Source organism: Gracilinanus agilis, chromosome 3 (assembly GCF_016433145.1).
Source record: "Gracilinanus agilis isolate LMUSP501 chromosome 3, AgileGrace, whole genome shotgun sequence".
NCBI lineage: Eukaryota > Metazoa > Chordata > Mammalia > Didelphimorphia > Didelphidae > Gracilinanus > Gracilinanus agilis.
Window position 1 is genome coordinate 137,469,478 of NC_058132.1, and position 22,420 is coordinate 137,491,897.

Below are 22,420 nucleotides of genomic sequence, written 5' to 3' on the forward strand. Positions count from 1 at the left end.
CCTATTTCCACCAGGATCAAACAGAAATTTCTCTATTTGGTAATCAAATCTTTTCATAACCTCTTTCCAGCCCTCTTTGTCTCTGCCTTTCCAGTCCTTTAACACCTTACTCTACATATACACTCTGTGATCTAGTGACATTTGGCCTCCTTGTGGTTCTTCAACCAATACACTTAATCTCTAAACTCTGGGCATGTTCACTAGCTGTCACCCTGAACCTGGAATTCTCCATTTCACCAGCATCTTCTGTGGGAAGCCAATAAGAGAAACAGTTTCAAATAGATAAAAATCTGAGACTACTCTTTTGACTCCTTTTCTGATCCACACCTTTCCTTATTGGAAAGCTTTAAGCTCTTAGCAAACAAGCAGTTAAGAGGTTAACAACTTCTCTCCAAGACTAAAGACAGAAATTAAGCAAAAAGCTGCCTGGGCTCTGAATCTATTTCTAGACAAGTCAAGGTCGAAAATGGACAAAATTTAGACAAAACCTCCTCCAATGGGGGCTATTTGTCCCTGAGAAAGTATTCCCAGACTTAGCTTTTGATAATGGGCCAGCCAAAATTCAGCCTTGGCCTTTTTCTATGCTGAAGTCGAATGAGATTTTTTGTGTTTTGATATGACATAATTTATAACTTCTGCACATCTGCAAAGTTTTTTTTGGGGGGGTTCTTTTGTGTGAAATGAATCTTGAAACATATTTAATAAACTCCATGCTCCCAGGGACAGAGCTGGAACCATGAGCTGAAAGATCTTCCGTGTCCATTTTTTTTTATCAACTAAGCCATCCTTATCTGATTATTAGGAGATGATAAATAGATCTGGAGAATCTTCCAGCTTCCCTCACTTCCCTTGAGTCTCTATTTAAATCCTCTCTTCTACAAGAAGCTTTCCTCATCCCTCAATGCTAATACCGCTAGCCTTCCATGGCCCCCAGTGCCCGAAAGTCAGGCATTTTCCATCTCACTCCTCTCTCCCAGCATCTGGTGCCCTTAAGGGGTTTGGGAGTGTACATCTACATCCTCTGCCAATGGCTCCTGCCTTTTCTAATAGTGTCCCTCTCAGGTCTCAGGTTAGGGTGTGGGCCCTCTATGTCCAAGTTCCATTTAACAACTCATAGTCACAGTAGCTTTTACAAAGGGATATTTACTTCAAAAGTACACTAACATTGAAGGGGAAAGGTGGAGCATGAATCATGTAACCATGTTACCATGTTAAAAATGAATATTAATAAATGTTAAAAAAATAAAAAAATAAAATTAAAAAAAAAAGTACACTAACAAGCGGCAACTAGGTGGCTCAGTGGCAGAGAACCAACCTGGAGATGGGAGTTCCTGGGTTCAAATCTGGCTTCCCACCTTCCTACTTGTGTAACCCTGGACAAGTCACTTAATCCCATTGCCTAGCCCTTACCATTCTTTTACCTTAGAACCATTACTTGGTATTAATTCTAAGTGAGGAGGTAAGGATTAAAAAAAGTATACTAACAAATATACAAACATACTTCCTTAATATAGGGGGCTTAATCCCTACCTTTCTCCCTATGACACATCAACCTGGGGAGGGCATAGTTTAATTTTGTTCCTATAAAGCGTAGTACCAAATTCTAAGTCCAAAGTCCCCTTTGGCCTTTAGTCCCAGTTACTTTAGTTTCTCCAGGTGCCTCCTGTCTCGCTGTAATATTCCATAGCTATTACTTCTGGGTCTAAGGAGATCACCACTGGCACCTAAAACTGGGAAAGACAAGTAACACAAAACAGAAACAAACACCCCAAGAGAAAACTTGGAGCCAAGGGGTGAGAGGAAGGGCAGAGAAGACAGGTCTTCTTCTCTCACTTCTTAAGTTCTTAAGCTACAGATGAAATGTGATCTTCACTCACTAGACGCAGAGGGAAGGAATGCGTAGAAAGAAATGCTATCCCAAAAGAATGACTGTCTCAGCTTCCAAGTTTGAAAGCCAATCAAATGAGGCTATACCTGTCCATTTGGAAGAGGAGGCAGAGTACCTCCATGTTAGGCAACCTGGAGATGCTCCAAAGACACTGTTACACTTCTATTGATTATATTCAATCCATCCTGCACATATCTTGTTTATATGTAATTGTTTTCATATTGTCTCCCCTGAAATAGTCTTCTGCCTTTTTTATGCCAATGCTTGGCATATTGCTTGGCACAAAGTAGGCACTTAATACATGTTTATTAACTATCTTTATATCCTTAGTGCTTGGCATAGTGCCTAGCCTATACATTAAACATGAAAAAATGTTTAGTGGATGACCGACTAATTTCTAAGAATAAATTGTGGCAAAACCCTGTGACTATTAATTTTGGGGATATGTCTTGGGTGGCACAAATAAATGTATTAACAATATCCCATCAATTTATGAATGTAGAAATGGAAATGGCCTTAGAGTTCAGGGTGTCCAGTCCCCTTATCTTATAAAGATACTGACATCTAAAATAGCTGATAGTTTGTTCAAGGCCATACAGTAAGTAGTAAGTAGCAAAGAATCCTGGGAGAGGAGTGAATGTAATATGCCTGACCTTCAGGTGGTGGGGCTAGAGTAACTGGTGTGCTACCTAGCTGCCCCTAAAAATTAAAATAAAATTAAATTCTTAACTACTAGTAATAAGCCGGGTTCTTTTCCTGCTTGGCTTTCAACAGAATCTGGGCAATGGGCTTTCTACAAACACTGGAGATGAGTTTATCATAAAGCAGAGGTGAAATGTCAGTGATTCCATATGAAAACTTGTATACATATAAATAATTATGTTGGCATACATATAAAATTCATGGGAGTAGAGATTTCCTTGGCATAAGGGGGTGGGGTGGGAAGGAGAAAGAAGAGGAGAGAATATACATTAAGTATCTGCTATGTGCCAGGCACTATATTAAATACTTTACAAATATTATCTCATTGAATGACTCCCATTGTACAATTAAGGAAATGGAGGCAGACAGAGATTAAGTTTTTTGCCCAGGATGCTACATCTAGGATATACTGAGGTAGGAAATGAACCCAGGTTCTCCCCACTGTAGTTCTGCTCTTTTTTTTAACTTGACTTGATTTTTTAAAATTTAGTTTTTTAAAAAATATTTAATTTTACTAATTACATGTAATAATAGTTTTCCATAAGAGTTTTCTGAGGTTATAAGACCCAAATTGTCTGTCTCCCTCCCTCCCTCCCTTCCTCCCCTTCCCAGAGGTGGTAAGCAACTTGATCTGGCTTATACATGTATTATCATGCAAACCCCATTTCCATATTCTTCAATGTTGTAAGAGAATACTCAAATAAAACCAAAGCCCTGAAATAAAAACCCAAATAGACTAATGAGAAAGATACTAATCTTGGATCTGCATTCTGACTCCAACAGTTCTTTCTCTGAAGATGGAGCCTTCTTTGACACATCATTCAGAATTGTCCTGTATTGCTGAGAGTAGCTAAGTCTGTCATAGTTGATCATGCCACAGTATTGCTGTTACTGTGGACAATTGCTCCTGGTTCTGCTTATGACACAGCATCAGTTCATGGAGGTCTTTCCAGCTTTTTCTGAAATCATCCTATTCATCATTTCTTACAGCACAACAGTATTCCATCACCATCATATACCACAGTTTGCTCAGTCATTAGTTCCTCTTTTTATGTACTATACTATGCTGCCTCTTCTTATGTCTCAAAATAAGGGTTGCTCATGAAACTCTTGTCATCTGAAGCCAGAATTTCACTGCTGTAACCCAAGAACTAAATCAATAGGCTCCAGTTGGATCCGATGTGCCCAAGAGTTCATGCAGAAACTGATACAGAGCAGAAGAATGGTGAATACACAAACAAGGACTTTAAATGATTTCCAGCTTGGAACCTCTTTTGGTGAGCAGAGAAAGAGACACTGGAACAGGGGCTTCTAGGTGGCTCAATGGATAGAGAGCCAGGCCTGGGATCATGAAGTCCTGGGTTCAAATCTGGCCTTAGATACATTCTTCCTAATAAGTCACTTAAGCCCCATTGCCTAATCTATAACTTTCTTCTGCCTTGGAACCAATACACAGTAATGATTCTAAGACAGAAGGTAAGAGTTTTAAAAAAGGAAAGGTAAACTGTCCTGGAAGGAGCTTGGAAAAGGAATATAGAATAGATGTCTCTCAAAAATCATTCTTATATTGAAAACTGGGGCTTCAAGGTGACCTAGAACAGCCCAGAAAGCTAAGCCACAAAGGCTCCCCAGAATGAGATAAGATAACTAGCAAATAACTGTTCTCTGAAACAAGGTTAGGCAAATAAACCTCGATGGATATATATAATATGGTAAATATTGATAAATCAGCCTTTAGAAGAATTTGATTGGGAAGGGAGCAGTACCTTGCTGTACATGTCACAGTTACTTGGGGACAACGTTTTCTGTATCTTTAAGCCCAGAAGTCAGAAGATTCTGAAAAGGGATGTGGTAAGCAGAGACAGCTCATCTTTGCTGAATTGAGATTTCTAGTTTCCATATTCCCATGAATCCCTTTGATTTTAATAGGGACAGGAATATGGAAGCTATTTGTGCCTTACAGAAATTTTAACAGGGAACTGGAGTCTCTTGAAATCCACGAAAGGGAATGTCAAACATTCCGACTTGGGGAAAATGCTTTCACTCCTCATTTCCTCTCATTTCTATCAAGGTCAGGAGAGCTGGGCATGTGACCATCCTAACCACACAGCTTAGCAAGGGATCTGGGAAGGGAAGAGGGAAGAGTCAATGGCCAGGGACAGTTTAAATCCTGCCTGCAAAGTAGCATAAGGAACCAGCCTGGGGTTCTTAACTTGGGGTTCATGAATTTAAAAAAAATTTCAATAATTTTTTCAATAAAAGTGAGTTCCTTTGTAATCCTGTGTTCTTTATTTTATGCATCTAAAAACATCCTCTTGAGAAGAGGTCCACAGGCTTCATCAAATTGACAAAGGGGTCTATGATACAACAAAGGTAAGAGCCTTTGGGCTAGACTGTCACAGTGGATGTTTTTTTTTTTTTTTTTTTTTTTTTTTTTTTTTTTTTTTTTTTGCCTGTGAGGCAATCCCTTCTTTCTCCTCTCTTTGGAGAGAGAAGGAACAGAAAAGATCTGCAACCCTTGGAAAATGTGCCTGGTGACCTGGCCTTGTGGGACTTTGCCTATCCTGGTTTGGTGGAGATGATCAGACCCTGGAAGCAGTTCAAATTTCTTAGATTGCTCTGGAAGAGAGTAAGGAAATTATTTTGAGAGTTGCCAGTGTCTACCACTAGTAGCTTGAGCGTTCTTTTCCTCCACCAAGTGGGCAGAACCCTAGACAAATTAGAGAATTCTCTGTCCTCTCTCATTCTCCTAGAATTGTTTAAATAACATGAATAATAGCATACTGGAAATGGCACTGAGTGGAAGTCAAACAACCTGGGTTTTTGTCCCAGTTCTGCCATTTGACTGGGGACAAGACATTTCACATGTTAGAACTTCAGTTTTCTTATCTGTAAAATTGAGATAATAATATTTGAACTATCAGAGTTTCCCCACCAGATGGTGAGAAACATATTTATGCTTTGTAAGCCTTAAAGCCCTAGATAATATGAGCCACTATGATTGGAGCTCAACCCAGTGTCTTCAAAGATTGGATTAATAGAGCCTGTGCTACTGTTAGGCACCCTTGGAATACAGCATAAATCTCATGAGGGGGGCAGTTAGGAAGTACAGTGGTTGGATTACCAGAGCTGGAATCAGGAAACCTGGGTTCAAATCTGGCCTCAAATACTTCCTAGCTGTGTGACCCTGGACAAGTCACTTAATCCCAATTGACTAGTCCTTGCCACTCTTCAGTCTTAGAATTATACTAAGACAGAAGGTAAGGGTTTAAAAAAAATAACAAATACATCTCATAAGGATTTGCGATAAATTTATTAATTTAATTTATTTAAATAAAAAAAAGGATTTTCCTTAATGGAAAAGCATTTCTGATGTATTCCCTTTAAGATTGTGCTACTTCCTGCCTGTGTCTATTCTGGTATCCATCCTTTTGATCTTTCTAGCCTTCTTTCATCTCTAAAGCAACACAGACTTCATGTGGTTTAATAAACAGACTACTGGATTTGGAGCCAGAAGGCCTGGTTTAAAGTCCAAGAACTGTGTAACTTTTGACCATCATTTCTGTTCTCTGGGCTTTAGGTTTCCTCATCTTTAAAGTGAAGATATAGGACCAGAAAGCCTACATTGCCCCTTCCAACTCTAAATCCTGTGATTTTTAATTTTGAAAAGACATTCCTATAGATCTGACACAAGTTGAATGTCAAAAGCATTTATTACTTCAAAAGACAAATGATAGATACTATTTAAATGGACTGGAAATTATAGCAAGTAAAGAATTGTTTGGGGAAGTTAGGTGATGCAGTGGATAGAGTGCTAGGACTGGAGTCAGGAAGACGTAGTCTTATTAGACTTATTAGCTGTGTAACCCTTGGGCAAATTGCTTACCTCTATTTGCCTCAGTTTCCTTCTCTGTAAAAGGAATTGGAGAAGGAAATGACAAACCACTTCAGTATTGGTGCCAAGAAAATCTTAAATGGGATCACATAGAGTTGGACATGACTGAAACAACTGAATGACAACAACAACAAAATTATTTACCTCTAAGGTTATGATCATTTGATAAGAACCAGACAGTCAAGTTCATGAAAAAGTCCTAATTGGTTATTTGGAAGGGACCTTAGAGGTCATCTAGTTTTACCACCTCTTTTAAAGATGAAGAAACTGAAGTCAAGAGAAACGAAGTGACTTCTCCAGAATTACATGGGAAGGAAGGATGGAAGGAAGGAAGGGAAGAATGAAGGAAGGAAGGATGGAAAGAAGGAAGGAAAGGAAGAAGTATTTATTAAGCACCTACTATGTGCCAGGCACTGTGCTGAATGCTATACAAATATTATCTCATTTGATTTTCACAACAACCTTGTGAGATGTAGATGCTATTATTAACCTCATTTTACAGATGAGGAGACTAAGGCAGATAAGGGTTAAGCGACTTGTCCAGAGTAACCCAGATTTTAACTTGGTTCTTCCGATCTTTTATACATGTAACATGGTGTGAACCTAGGTCCCACAGACAAAGCAGTTAGCCAATTAAATGAATTTTTTTCTAAGATACAGTGTTGATTAATGTGTAGAAAAATAGTCTCATAGTAGATTTGGGTTCAAGCCTCAATCCCGACATATGCTGGGTGTTATCCTGAAAAAAAATCTCATAACCTCTCAGTGCCCCAGGCAATTCTCTAAGTAACTTTAATTTATAGTAGATGCAGAACAGAGACCAAATAACACTAGCAGAGGAAGTTCTATTTCTGAGATAAATAAAGAACTAATTCAAATTTCTAAGAGTAAGAGCTATTCTCCACTTGACAGTGGTCTAAGCATATGAACAGGCAGTAATCAAGAGAAGAAACCCAGGCTGTCTATAGCTACATTAAAAATTTCCAAATCACCAATAATGGAAATTGAAGTAATTCTGAGGTTCCACCTCATGCTCATCAGATTCACAAAGACAACAAAAACAAGGAAATAATGAGGGGAAAAAGGCACATTAATGCATTGTTTTAGTGCTGTGAATGGGTCCCACCACTCTGGAAGCAAATTGAGATTAGACAGAACAAGTTACCTAACAGTGCATGCCCTTTGACCCAGGTATTCCACTACATTTTTGAAATCCCAAGTCTCAAAAAAGAAAAGGAGTGGCAGATATGTAAATATAGCCTAAAATGATGCTTTAATGCTTGTTGATTAGTAAGCACGTTAGTTCTTATGGGACTGGGAATATTTATTCTAGAGAAAAGATTTGGGTGAGGAGGAAAAGAACCTGACAATACTCTTTATTTATCCAATATGTCATCAAATAGAAGAAGAATTAGGCTTCCTTGTTCCAGAGACATAAGTAGAAGTTACAAAGTCATCAGATTTAAGCTATTTGAAAAGAAAAATTCTTAATAACGTTTTTGTAAAGCATAATGGACGGCCTGGGAAGGTGGTGAGATTCCCCTGACTCCTTCTAAGCAAAAGTTGAACTTTTTAGAGATCTAGTGGGGATTCCTATGGATGTCTGGGTGATACTAGATGGCCTTCGAGATTCTTTACAACTGTGGCATTCTTTATTTTTGGAAGTCTTGTTATCAGAAAGTGACACTAAGGAAAGGAGAACCCAATGACATTTATCTTAGCATTTCCTTAGCAATTCTTCATTATAGGTAGGTAGCTCTGGAAAGCAAAGAAGACACATTGAAATTTCCCAAAGACTTCACTCTAGTAGTTGTTTCTGGATCTGGTTCATGGAGAGCCTATTTCCAGACTGCTTTGTTTCGTAAGCCTTTAGTTTGTTATCATTTTAGTAGAGATCATGATTATTAATATTATCAAACATTGATATAGTTCTGAGAGGTTTGTAAGGCACTTTACATGTATTTTTTCATTTGATTATCAAATGCAGGTGGGGATTGCTCTCATAGCCAAGCTGGGCAAACCGTAGCCAAGTGAGAGCTGCCATTAACTGCCCATTGGCTATTTTGGAGTTAGCCACTCAGTAAAGTATGCCAAGCGCCCCAGATGATTGCTTTCCAAATCAGAAAGAGGTAAGTTTAGAGGCTTCACTATTTTTTCATTTGGTGACATCCCACAATGCAGAGGATACACTGAGCTTGGGTCAGAGGAAGGAATGTATATGATCTGGTCTCCCTGGATGTCCTTGGGTTATTCTCAGGAAACTCCTCTCAGGAGCACATGAAAACCATTTTTCCTTCAGAGGAGAGCAGAGGACACCAGGTGTGTGTTTGTTGGGAGGCTAATGCATTTTGTTTATGTCTGGATGTTCTATAAAGGACTGTGTGTTTATTTAAAGCATTGTGCATCCTAGATTTTCAAAACTTATTGTTATGGTTACTTTTAATAGTGAGAATGATTAATATTTATGGTGTGCCTATCATGAGCTTGCTGCTTCAGGGAGCACCAACAAACAGTTCTGCTTTAGAGGATTAACCGAAGTCAGTTAAAAATAATAATAATAACATTTATATAGAACTTTAGGTTTGCAAAGTGTTAGGATCTCATTTGATTCTTTCAATAATCCTGGGAAGCAGGTACTTTTATGATCCCCATTTTAAGATGAGGACATTGAGGCAAACGATAGTTAAGTGACTTGTCCAGGATCACACAGCTAACAAGTATCTGAGGCTAGATTTGAATTTAGGACTTTCTGACTCCCTAGCTGCCCTCGAGAATTTGTTAGAAATTAGAAAATGCATGAATAAGTAAAAAGTCCAAGTGTCAAATGGAATGATCCTAGGCTGCTCCTCTTCCTCCTCCCTCCTTTCTTTAAAGATGAAATCATGATGTGCTTATAGCTGGTTAGTGCTGAGAGTGAGGAGGGTGTTATAGGAGTCCCAGGTTAAAAGCTCATCCTATTAAGTTTGTTAAACTCGGGGTTTACCCTTATTCTTGTTTACCTATGCATAAGACTAGTTAGTTCCATAAGGAAGGAAGGAAGGAAGGAAAGAAAGAAGGAAAGAAGGAAGGAAGAAAGAGAGAGAAAGAAAGAGACAAAAGCAGAAAGATAGAAAGGAAGAGGACAGACAGAAAGAAGGACAGATGGGAAGGAAGAAAACAGAGAAAGGATTAAAAAAAGAAGGAAGGAAGGAAGGAAAGTTGGATTTATAGATGGATCTTTGAGACACTCTTATCCAAGTCCTTCCATCAGTTAATAAATGGAATCCCCTTTGATGAAGATCTCCTCTCTCATCATTACATGTATTAGTTGTTTCCCTCAGTAAGCATCTTGAGGTCAGGAGCTCTTTCATTTTTGTCTTTGTGTCCTCAGAGTTGAGCACAGGGCCTTCCATGTAATAGACCTTTAGTTAATGTTTGTTAATTGATTGGTTGACATGGTTACCAATGAAGTATATGGGCTGCTCCATCAATTATCCCTTTACATGTGGCCAGTCCACTGCTTTTTATGGACATAGATCTCACTAATGATATCCTTTCTGACACTTCTGTGAACTTTGTTGGTCACCTGCTGTAGCCTATTCATACCCAACATACACCCTCCTTTGGCTTTTGGGTGATCCATAGCTTTAATTCTTCAGCCATTGTGCTGTTTCTTGACACTATGAACAAAATAGAAAAACGTTATCTGGATGGTGGTAGAATCAGATGTTTTATAACCAATTGAATTATAATGACTGAAGAGTATTGATTAAAGAATCAGTCTTAATTTGGAGAATAGTCTCTAGTGTCATGATATGAGATTATGCTTTAATGTTTTCTTGAAAAATTTAATCAGCTTCCTGGAAGAAGCATATGCTCTCCTGGAGCTGCCCTTATACATTGGACCTGTGAAAGCTACCCAAGATTTAACATACTTTATGGTCAAAATCTACTCTTGTTTGTTGTCATTCAGTCATTTTCAGCTATGTTGGACTCTTTCTGACCCCATTTGGAGTTTTCTTGGTAAAGATACTGGAGTGGTTTGCCATTTCCTTCTCCAGCTCATTTTCAGATGAGGAAACCGAGGCAAACAGGGTTCTGTGGCTTGCCCAGCGTCACACAGCTAGTAAATGTTTGTGGCCAGATTTAAACTCAGGAAGATGAGTCTTTCTGATTTCAGGCCCCAACCTCCATCCATTGTGCCCGTCTACTCTCATAATATCTCTCCTATAATCATTACTCATCAACCCCCATCAGCGTGTTTACTGTTGCATGGACAGAGAACTCTTCAGTTCAATTTAGTCAAACGGCATAGCAAATTAAATGATATGAAAAGACTTCTTTTTCATGAATGCATGAGATACACTCATGCTTGTATTGGCAAATGTTTAACAACCAAGTCTTTGGAGGGAAAAAATATATGGGACAAACTTTTAAGTTTAATCTGCATTATTTACATTTCCTCCATCACTTTTCTTTAGTCTACACAATTAATAAAACAATAAATCATGCCTTTATTGTAATATTTGATCATTTCAAAGGGGTAAATACTCATGCTGGAAATTTAATAACTGGCTTTTTTTTAAACCCTTATCTTTCATCTTGGAGTCAATACTGTGTATTGGCTCCAAGGCAGAAGAGTGGTAAGGGTAGGCCATGGGGGTCAAGTGACTTGTCCAGGATCACACAGCTAGGAAGTGTCCGAGGCCAGATTTGAACCTAGGATCTCCCATCTCTAGGCCTGGCTCTCAATTCACTGAGCTACCCAGTAATTGGCTTTTGCAAGCTTGTTCAAGCTAGTTCTAGGACACCTCTGGACACAATCTCCCATAGGTTATCATAACAGCAGTGGGGAAGGGTATCTATGTAGAGGGCACGCATGGCCAAAGACTCTGCATGGAGGGCACACAAGAGAACATGAGTGGCTAAGACGTATACCTGAAGGAAAGCACATACTGCAAACACACGTAGCTAGGGCATAGCCATGGAGGGCACATACATGGGAGGCTCATGGCATGTGTGGTCAGAATATACATGTGGCCAGGGGCAACGATGCCTTCATTGATGCACACCTGCCATGGACCTCTGATGGTGACACAAGTGATGTTCTCTTGCTGTTCTCCACAGCTCTAACCCTAAATCTGCTGTTCTCTGTTTCTGTGTTTAATAATTAGTAAGCTTTTTTCTCCCTGACGAAGGAGAAACTTCAGGCTAAGATTAAGCCTGTAGCCAAGTCCTAATTAGTGCAAAAAATGAATCTGTAAGTAGTTGCATTATTCACATCCATCCTGTGTATTTTCATTGAGCTGGAACCAATTGCTAGATTTTGCACAACCATAACTTCAGATAGTCTGAGTCCGGATACATAGGACCTCTTCATAGATTCATTGTTTGTACTAACTGACACCTAGTTATATTCATTTGACTTCTCTTTTCCTTGTAGCTATTCAAAATTCTTGGTCTCAGCCAACATCAAGTTAGGATGAGAAAATCCCTTTTAATTCATGTCAAATCCCTGATTATTAATCAAAAAGTCAACTAGTGCTTATTTAGCTCTTACCATATGTTCAGCACTGTGTTAAGCTCTCATTATATAGAGAAAGGCAAAATGGTGCCCTGAAGAAGCTCGGTGTGTGTGTGTGTGTGTGTGTGTGTGTGTGTGTGTGTGTGTGTGTGTGTGTGTGTGTTTGGGGCAAATTGGAAGTAATTTCAGAAAGAAGTCCTGCCATTGAGGGGGAGGCTAGGAAATTCTTCTTGCAGAAGGCAAGATTTTGAACTAAGTCTTGAAGGGAGACTTGGAAGTCTGGAGACCGAGACCAGGAGGGAGAGCTCTCCAGGCATGGGGGACTACCTATCTGTGTCTCCTCAAACTGTTTTGGGAACTTCAATGAATAAATCGCCCCCAGCAGCTGCAAGGTGGAGGATCCCTGATCCACTTGCAGCCCAGAGGCAATAACAAAAAGACGGGTAAAGACAGTGACATAACGGCCTCACCTCTGTTCTGTATCCCCCTCATTCTTATGCCAGCTAGGAATTGCTGGTCTTTATTTAGCATCTGCCTAATATAAAAATGTTGGTCTTTTAACACAGGAGACGTATTTATTAAATTTATGAAAGACATAAAGCTAGGAAAGGAACTAATACTTTTGGTGGCATAATTAACATTCAAAAAAATCTTCCTGGCCTAGAATAATTGTTAGAAGCCAATATTATGAAACAGAACAATGATAAACAAAGTCCTGCATTTTGGCAAAAAAAAAAAACAAGAGAATTTCACAAGTACAAGATTGGGGAAACCTGGCTTCATAATAATTTATATGAAAAAGGCTCGATAGTTTAATCAACCACAAGTTTAATATGCACCAAAGTATTAATAGCACCAAAGCTGCTAAAAAAAAAAAGACAATGCATTCTTAAGCTACTGACAAAGATAATGAGAGGAGCATTGGAACAAGAAATCTAAACGAAGAAAATGGAATTTTATTTTGTTTTTTAAAACCCTTACCTTCAGTCTTAGAACTAATACTATGTATTAGTTCCATGGCAGAAGAGCAGGAAGGTCTAGGCAATGGGGGTGAAGTGACTTGCCCAGGGTCACACAGTTAGGAAGTGTCTGAGGCCACATTTGAACCCAAGGCCTCCCATCTCTGGGCCTGGCTTTCAATCTACTGCCTCTGAAAATGGAATTTTAAAAGAATAAATAAGAAACTTACCATTCAACTTAAATTTTTTTTTTCTAAATACGAGTATAGATAATTTTAAACATTCACTTTTTAAAATTTGATTCCAGATTTTCTCCCTTCCTTCCTCACTTCCTCCTTCTCCTTTCTTTAAGATGATAAGCAATTTGATATTGGTTATGTATGTATAGTCATGTAAAACATGTTTCCATATTAGTCATGTTATATAGGAAAACACAGACCAAAAAATGGAAAAATAAAGAAAGTAAAAAATAGTAGGCTTCAATTTACATTTAGATTCCATCAGTTCTTCCTCTGGAGGTGGATAGTATTTCTCATCATAAGTCCTTTGGAATTGTCTTGAATCATTGTATTGCTGGGAATAGCTAAGTCATTTGCAACTGAACATCTTTATAATATTGACTTTACTGTGTACACAGTTCTGGTTCAGCTCACTTCTCTTTGTATCAGTTCATGTAAGTCTTTCCAGGTTTTTCTGAAAGCATCCTAAAATTCAATTTTTAAGAAATAAACTTCTAGATTTCTTGGTGTCCATGATTCCCAACTGCCATTTCTCTTGATTCAACCTTGGAGGTGTTCAATGAAACAAAACGTTCACTTTTTGGAAGAAAGCCATAGACTTCTGCAAGATGTCCTAAAGCAGCCACTGCCAAAACCCTGAAGCAAGTGAGAGTGAGAAGAAAGGCATTGATAGTCACAAAACTAGCACAGATTATTCATTAGCTGGCATTTCCTCTTCTCGTAAGAAATCATGGATTCATAAACTATATAATTATTTACTTTGATTTAAGTTTTATTTTATTGTAATATAAACCATTTGTTAAGTGTCTACACTGTGTTAAAGGGTAGGTATACAAAAAAGGGGCAAAAGACAGTCTCAGGGCAGCTAGTTGGATAGAGAGCCAGACCTGAAGATAGGATATTCTGGGTTCAAATCTGGCCTTAGACACTTCCTAACTGTGTGATCCTGGGCAAGTCACTTAACCCTAATTACCTAGCCCTTACAGCTCTTCCATCTTGGAACCAATACATAGTATTGATTCTATGACAGAAGGTAAAGGTTAAAAAAAAAAGAAAGAGATTGTCTTATCTTTCAAGGAGTAAATAGTCTAAAAGGGGAGACAATATGCTAAAAACATTGTATAAGTAAGCCATAAAAAGGATAAATTGCAGATATTTATCCAGAGGTAAGAACTATAATTAAGGGAGATCAGGAAAGGCTTCCTACAGAAGGTGGAATTTTAGCTGAGACATATAGGGATTCAGGATGTGGATGGAAGGAGGGAGAATATTGTCTGTTCATAAAGTGGGTTCAGATGTTTACAATGACATTGGTGGGGTCTGGAATAACCATTTACTTTGGATCGATGGGACACTTTCCAGAAAGACTGTGGACTGATGGATGCATTACAACACAGGTAGTTATAAAATGCTTGCATCTTGAAATTAATATTTGAATCAGGCTTAATCCTCAGTTTTGTCACTTTACACCCAGCATAATCTAGTGATAGGAGCATGAACTTTCCCAGAGCCCTAGTTTGCTCATTGATAAATATGTCAAAATAGCAAGTATCCATGATTCTCTCAATGTGGATATTCCATCCATGGATGAAAAATCATGACCCCTGTCACTTGGTAGATGGTCTTCAAGAGTTGTTTTGCCTTAAAAAATGAATCATCCTATAATTAACCTTATAATGAGCCTCTTCAGACTTAGGATGATTGTTAGACGAGAAGTGTAGAGTCTGCTGAACTTTTCAGACAATCTGTTATGAAGTCCATACTTGAAAATCTTCCAACCTGCTCAAACCCAACATAGCTCCTGCTTCCCTGGCAGAGTCTTGGAGAAGCCAAAATCTCCTCTACATCATGATGAAGTCTTAGAAGAACACTTTAGTGGAGGTTGTTATTCTGCAAAATGATGATAACAAATACTTAGGATTATAGATTAAGAGTTGGAAGGGATCCTGGGGGCCATTGATTTCCATCTCCTCTTCTTATAGATGAGAGAGGAAAACGAGACCCAAGAAAAGTAAATGTTTTGGGGGGGTCAGATGAATACAAAATGTTGGAGGCAGGATTTGAACTCAAGTCTTCCTAATTCTAAGTCTAGCACACTTTCCCACTGTGGTACCTCTTCAGGTTTGAGGCTCAAATGAAATAACAATAGCTAATAATATTTGTAAAGCACTTAGCACAATGGCTTTACAAATATTTCATTTAATTCATCATAATGATATATAATATAGGATAATTAATATAATAACCTAGAAGATAGGTGGTATTATCATCATGCTCATTTTGCATTTGAGGAAATAGAGGCAAACAGAGGCTAAGTGACTTTCCCAGAGTCTGAAAGCGTTTGAAGCCAGATTTGAACTCAAGTCTTTTTGACTCCAGGTTCAGTAGTCTATACACTGAGTCATCCTATCATATTTAGTATTTTAAGATGTACAAAGTTCATCACAATTATATAACTGGAAAAAAGATGGGCTGAAAACATAGGGTTGGGGGTCAATCAATGGACAGCCTGTACATTCTGTTAGTACAGTCAATCCTCAACTTTTCTGGGGGTAATGTTCCTAGAAAATGGTGTGAAAGTAAAAAACATGAATGTTGATACATTAACTTATGAGAAATGGGGATTACGTTCTCACAACCACCAAAAACTGTAATATTTTGCCAGAAAATGCTGAAAGTGTATTTTCCTGCATGCAATTCTTTAAATAAAACATTCATTCTGAGAATATGCACTTTTCCTAACACATTAATGACATAACCCATAAAATGCAGTACACAAAATAAAATTGCTAACATGCAAAACATTTTTCACACTAATAACTCCCTCGAATTCTGTGATCTTTTGTATTAACATCTCCTAAAAAAACCCACTGATTTCAGACAATATTCACTTTCATAACATACAAAATCTGTAGTACCATAAATAGTGTATAACTAATACATTTCTTAAAACTAAAATAGTTTTTAACCTGATGGTGGTAGAAGACCATTGTTGTGGTTTGTTTTTCATTTTCAAAGAGAATCAGTGACATCAAAGGGTGATGTCTTGACTTGCTTTTAAATTGGATTTTAGGGAGGCAGAGTTGTTGCCAGACTCACTCTTTCCCAGAGTCTTTGGAGTCCAGTAGCAAGACACAAGTCAATATGACTGGGGCTGGCCTGGGACGCAGTGGGATGATCCTGATATCTTTGATGTCTGACCAAGCTTTAGGCACTTGATAGTACCTACTTCAGTTGCCTTCATGGCATTTGGAAAAAATTGTTCTCATCTGTCATTCCACCAGAGGAAGTCTTCACATGCTTGGAGTAGACACCCCGCTAACTCACCAATGGGTTCCTGGCTCATCTGCCCATCTTTCCACTGGGGTGTCATTGCTGGGCATGCTACAGCTTCTTGGGGCCACAGCGGGTACCAGAGGTGGATGAGCAGCGCTGAAATAGGCTTGGCAAGCTCTCCCATTAGAGGTGTGCTACAGACCATACTGCTATAAACATCTCTACCTTAGAGGCCCTCTGAAAACCAAGGGAGAAGTTGCTGGGACTTTAGTTACTGCTGTTGGAAGATCTTGACATTATCTTAGATGTTCTGTCCTTCTTGGCTGGTGGATGACTCTGGAGATCATAAAGGATGCACCAGCTTCAAATCATCTGTCAGGGACATCTGCTTCCTATGGTCTCCTGGGCTGAGAGCAGCTGCATACATTCCTGCATGAAGTTTGTCTATAAAACTTTATTGTCTCACTAAGTCATATCACTGACTTTGCATGCTTGAGTTTAGAGCCAAAGGGAGTTGCACTACACTTTGTTGTGAGGAAGATCATTTAGTATTAGTTACATATAGATTATATGGACCTAGCAGGAAGGGCCGGAGCATTCCAAGATGGAATGAAGGAGCAGGAAGTAGGGGTTTGTGCTCTGAGAGAGACTCCATTAGTGGTTGGCACAAACTGTTGCTAGCCCTGGGAGATCTCAGAGTTAAGGACACCCTGCAACCTGATTCCCTGGGATCCTGAGTGGTGGTGGCTTTCAGCGAGTGGACAAGACCTGCAGAACTGCACCAAGTGGAGGAGGGGCTTGGGATCTGGTAGACAGCATCTCAAGCACACTCTCTCTACTTGGGTACCTTGGACCACCTTGGCTTTTGGCATCCTGTGATCATCTTTGGATGACTGTGAGAACCCTCAAAGCCACCCTCAGGCCCTTTAACTGTGCTGGTCAAACCTGGCTGGAACCAGGTTTGAAGCAGCCTTCCCAGTGACTCCAGAACTGCTCCTTGAGCCCTGCCTGGCCTGGGTCAATTAGAGTTAGAGTAGACAAGTCCTCCCCTTGCCCTTGTGATTTGCCCTTTAGGGGTTTGAGTGTAGAATCCCCTATCCCACCTTTATTAGTGAATCATAATTAAAACTGTTAAAACCCTTTACCTTGCCTGCTGGTTCCAAAGACCCTGGCCTAGGGTGAGCAGAGTGACAGTTGGGGCTAACTGCCATTCTTGATTCTTGGTCTCCCTATCCTGGCTGGTTCTGCCTCTCCTTCAACCCAGTGTGTGTACCCACAAACCATTAGGACACATTTACATCACTGGTGCCCCATTTTTTACAACTTTGAGGGCTTAATTGTAGCACAAAATGAGTTAAAAAAAATCCTTACCTTCCTTTTTAGAATCAGTAATGGGTATTGGTTCTAAGGCAGAAGAGAGGTAAGGGCTAGGCAATGGGGGTTAAGTGACTTATCTAGGAAGACAAAATAGATTTTAATGTCAAATGAGGAAAATATGCAACAAATACACGGGAGCTCTTTACAGTGGTGAGGCGAACACCACCAGTAAAGGGATTAACAGGTTAGCAGCCACTCCACAAACTTGCACCTGTTGCATCTCATTTTTTCCTCTACTGTGCATAGTGTGGTGGCCAAGGTGAAAGTGAAAAATGAGGTTACTAATAAAATCACGTGAATGCTGGAAGTCCTGAAAGTTAGATAGACTAGATTCCCAAATTGTTGCTAGAATAATCTATTTGCTTGCACGTTAGGCAGACCACAGAAAGTTAACTTTTAAGGTATAAGAAATTAAAGTACATAACAGAGAGAATTGTCTTGGGTCACAGCTTCTAAGTGTCTGAGGTCATATCTGAACTTGAGTCTTCCTGACTCCATGCCAGGTATTCTGTCCACTGTGTCACCTAGCCACGTATATAATACATGTTAAAAAACACTTTACAAGTGTTATGTAAATATAAGCTATCATTGAAAATAAGACAAAATAACCTTTATCGTTTTGTCCTAGAATCAGCACTGTGTGCCCAGAGGTCACACAGCAGTTAGGAAGTGTTGGAGGCCAGATTTGAACCCAGGACCTTCCATCTCTAGGCCTGGTTCTCAATCCACTGAGTCACCTAGCTAGAAGCTATTATTTTTATGAGAGAGACATTCCACACCTCCATTGAAACAAGAAAGTATGTGTAGATACAAAACTGAGAAACAATGGACAGTCTACACAGACAGAATGTAAAATGAAATGTAGAATTGGAGTGATTTTCAAGGTGAATGGGTAATGGTGGCAAACATCTCACTATTGAGAAAAAAGCCTTTTAGGGGCCAGAATGACCTATAATAATTGTTGACGTCAAGGACCTATGATTTTGGGGTGAGTTCTTATTCCTCCAACATAAGCCACAGTCCTCTATAACTTAGGGGATGCTTTTCAAGTATTTCTGGGGCTGGCCAAACTAGGGATGAATCTTTGAACTTTGCTTTGCTGATCCTTGGATGGTCCCTGTTCTCGTCCATCACTAACCCATATTCAATGCTTTTCTATCATGGTAGAATCTTCTGGAATGTGTTCTGTATATGCAGTGTTTAAGAACCCCAAGTTATATCTTTGCCATGACAATGCCATAAAGAGGACTTTAATAAAGAATTGTGTATATTGATCAAATCCAGTTATCTTTTCATTTTCCAGAACCAGTACAGGCAGCCCAGAACAGCAGAGATGGAGGCATCCTGAGCAATCATCTAGAGTCCATGCCTCTTTTTTTTTTTTTAAATAGATAAGGGAACCTGGAGAAATAAAGTGACTTTCTCAGGGTCACACAGTTGGTCACTGGCATATCAGCTAGCAGTATCTAGGTCTCCATAGTTCAGGGCCATTCATTTTTCATTGTACCATAAAGCCTCCATCATATGATAACGAGGACTAAAGAAATAGAGACCAGTTAGTGTTGGTTGAACCATGGAGAAAAGGGATGCTTAACTGTGAAAATGACAAATTTAATTCGACTAGCTATTGTATGACTACTGTTTGCAGAGTCCTGTATGAAACTGGGGTAGGAAACAGCCCATTCTCTCACCTTAAACAGAGCCGAGACTTCAGCACAATAGTAAGAAGTGATATCTTGTGCTAAGAGACAGTGGTTAAAGCAAAGCGCTATGTGAGGTCTTTAAATGGGTCAGGGTGTTTCCTTCTGCTTAATTCTAGCAAAAGTACACAACTGGGCTCTGGTGTATGAAGTGGAATGGATGTGGGATTAAGGGTGCTTTCCTATCACTCCCCTACTCCAAACACAAACATTTCCCAATATCACCAATTCCCCATTACTTTTGGGAACTAGACAAAACCTTGAATGGTGACCAGTGCTTGGGTTGACAGTAGAGAGGGAAAAAAGAGGGTACAATTGGAGCTGTGATCAGGGGCTGCTCTGCTAAATGGGATGGACTGAGAATCTGTCCTTTGTCACTTGTAAAAGTTACCCCCCTCCCCCCAGCAGGAATTCTAAAAACTTGTTCAGTTGTGTCTGATTTTTCCTGACCTCATTTGGGATTTTCTTGGCAGAGATACTGGAGTGGTTTGCCATTTCCTTCTCCAGCTTTTTTTTTTTTTAAACAGATGAGAAAACCGAGGCAAAAAAAGAATTTAAGTGACAAAGCTAGCAAGTGTCTGAGGCCAGATTTGAACTCAGGAAGATGAGATTTTCTGACTCCAGGTCTGGCACTCTATCCACTGTGCCACCTAGCTGCTCTGTGCTAAGAGCTAGGCATGAAGAAAAAGGAGAAATATCATTCATTCAATAATCATTTTTTAAAGAGCTTCTAGGCATAGGACCATCCTAGGCACTGGAGGATGTAGAGATTAAGTAAAATCATAATCCCTCTAGGATATCCTTAGCCTGAGACCTTTTACTTCCCAAGAGACAGGATCAATTCTCTTTGGAAGAACATTATCCCAGATACTGTTTCTAAAATCACTAAATGTCTTAAATGCTACCTTAAGATAGCTCTGAATTTAATGAAACTCAGCATTCTGTCACACTCAGCCCTAAACCTAATTCTTGCCACTTTGAAAAGCTCATTTTTGGAAACCTTTTTTTTCCTGCTTTTTTCTACTCTTTGCCACATACTCTAGAGTTCCAGTAAGATTTCTCTAGCGATTATCAATGAGGGAACACCCAGATCCTTTATAGCCTTGCCTCACATAATTAGTCTATCACGGAGATATGACACATAAATATAATGTAAAATAACATATATGTTTATAAGCCAGGTGCAAAGTAGTTTTTGAGATTTGAGAGGAGGAAAATCATTTAAATTCCATCTAACAAACATTACTTTTACTAAATAGATTTTATTATATCTTCTGTTTGTATATCATATAGCTTTCCCCTATCTCTCTTCCCTCCTTATCTTAGAGGGCTATTTCTGTTAACACTTTTAAAAAACAAAAAAAGAAAGAAAAAGAAAGAAGAAAAAATACTTTGAAAAAAATCTGACATTATAGTCAACAACCCACACTTATGGACCAAGGAGTGGAGGGAGGTGCCTTCTCATATCTCTTCTTTGGGGCCAAGCATTTTCTTTTTAATTGTGTAACATTAATTTTCTTTAAAAATTTTTTTAAACCCTTACCTTTTGTCTTGGAATCAATACTGGGTATTGGTTCCAAGGCAGAAGAGTGGTAAGGGCCAGGCAATGGGAGTCAAATGACTTGCCTAGGGTCACAGAGCTAGGAAGTATCTTAGGTCAAATTTGAACCTAGGACCTCCCATTTCTGAGCCTGGCTCTCAGTCCACTGAACCACACAGCTACCCCCTGTAACATTAATTTTCAATTGTGGTTATTTTTTTCCATTTGCACTGCTGTAGTCTTTGGATGTTTTCTTGGCCCTGCTGAGTTCACTTTCTATCAGTTCATATAACTCTTCCCATGCTTCTCCCATCTCTTTTAGATGCATATAGGGAGCACAGTGGATAGATTGCTGGGACCTTAGGTTGTAAAGACCTGAGTTCAAATTCCAACTCAGACACTTAATAGCTGGGTGACCCTCATAAGTCAGTCAACCTTTATCTGACTTATACTTTATCTATAAAATGGGGATAATGGTAGTATCCCCCTGCCAGGGCTGTTGTGATGCCACCATTTCTTACTTCAATTGTGTTCATGTACCATATTTCTTTAGCCATTCCTAAATTGATGGGTTTCTACTCTATTTACAATTCTTTGTTATTACAAAAAGTGCTACTATATATTCTTTTTTTTTATGCTTTCCTGCAATACTTTTTTTTAACATTTATTAATAATCATTTTTAACATGGTTACATGTTTCATGCTCCTATTTTCCCCTTCACCCCCCGCACTCCCCCCACCCATGGCCGACGCACTTTTCCACTGGTTTTGTCATGTGTCCTTGATCAAGACCAATTTCCCAATTGTTGGTAGTTGCATTGGTGTGGTAGTTTGGAGTCTACACCCTCAATCATGTCCGCCCCGACCCATGCATTCAAGCAGTTGCTTTTCTTATATGTTTCCTCTCCTGCAGTCCTTCCTCTGAATGTAGGTAGCATCTTTACCATAAATCCCTCAGAATTGTCCTGGGTCATTGCATTGCTGCTGGTACAGAAGCCCATTACATTCAATTTTACCACAGTATATCAGTCTCTGTGTACAATGTTCTTTTGGCTCTGCTCCTTTCACTCTGCATCAGATCCCGGAGGTCTCTCCAGTTCGCCTGGAACTCCTCCAGTTTATTATTCCTTTTAGCACAATAGTATTCCATCACCCGCATATACCACAGTTTGTTCAGCCATTCCCCAATTGAAGGACATACCCTCCTTTTCCAGTTTTTTGCCACCACAAAAAGCACAGCTATAAATATTTTTGTACATGTCTGTTTATCTATGATCTCTTTGGGGTACAAACCCAACAATGGTATGGCTGGGTCAAAGGGCAGGCATTCTTTTATAGCCC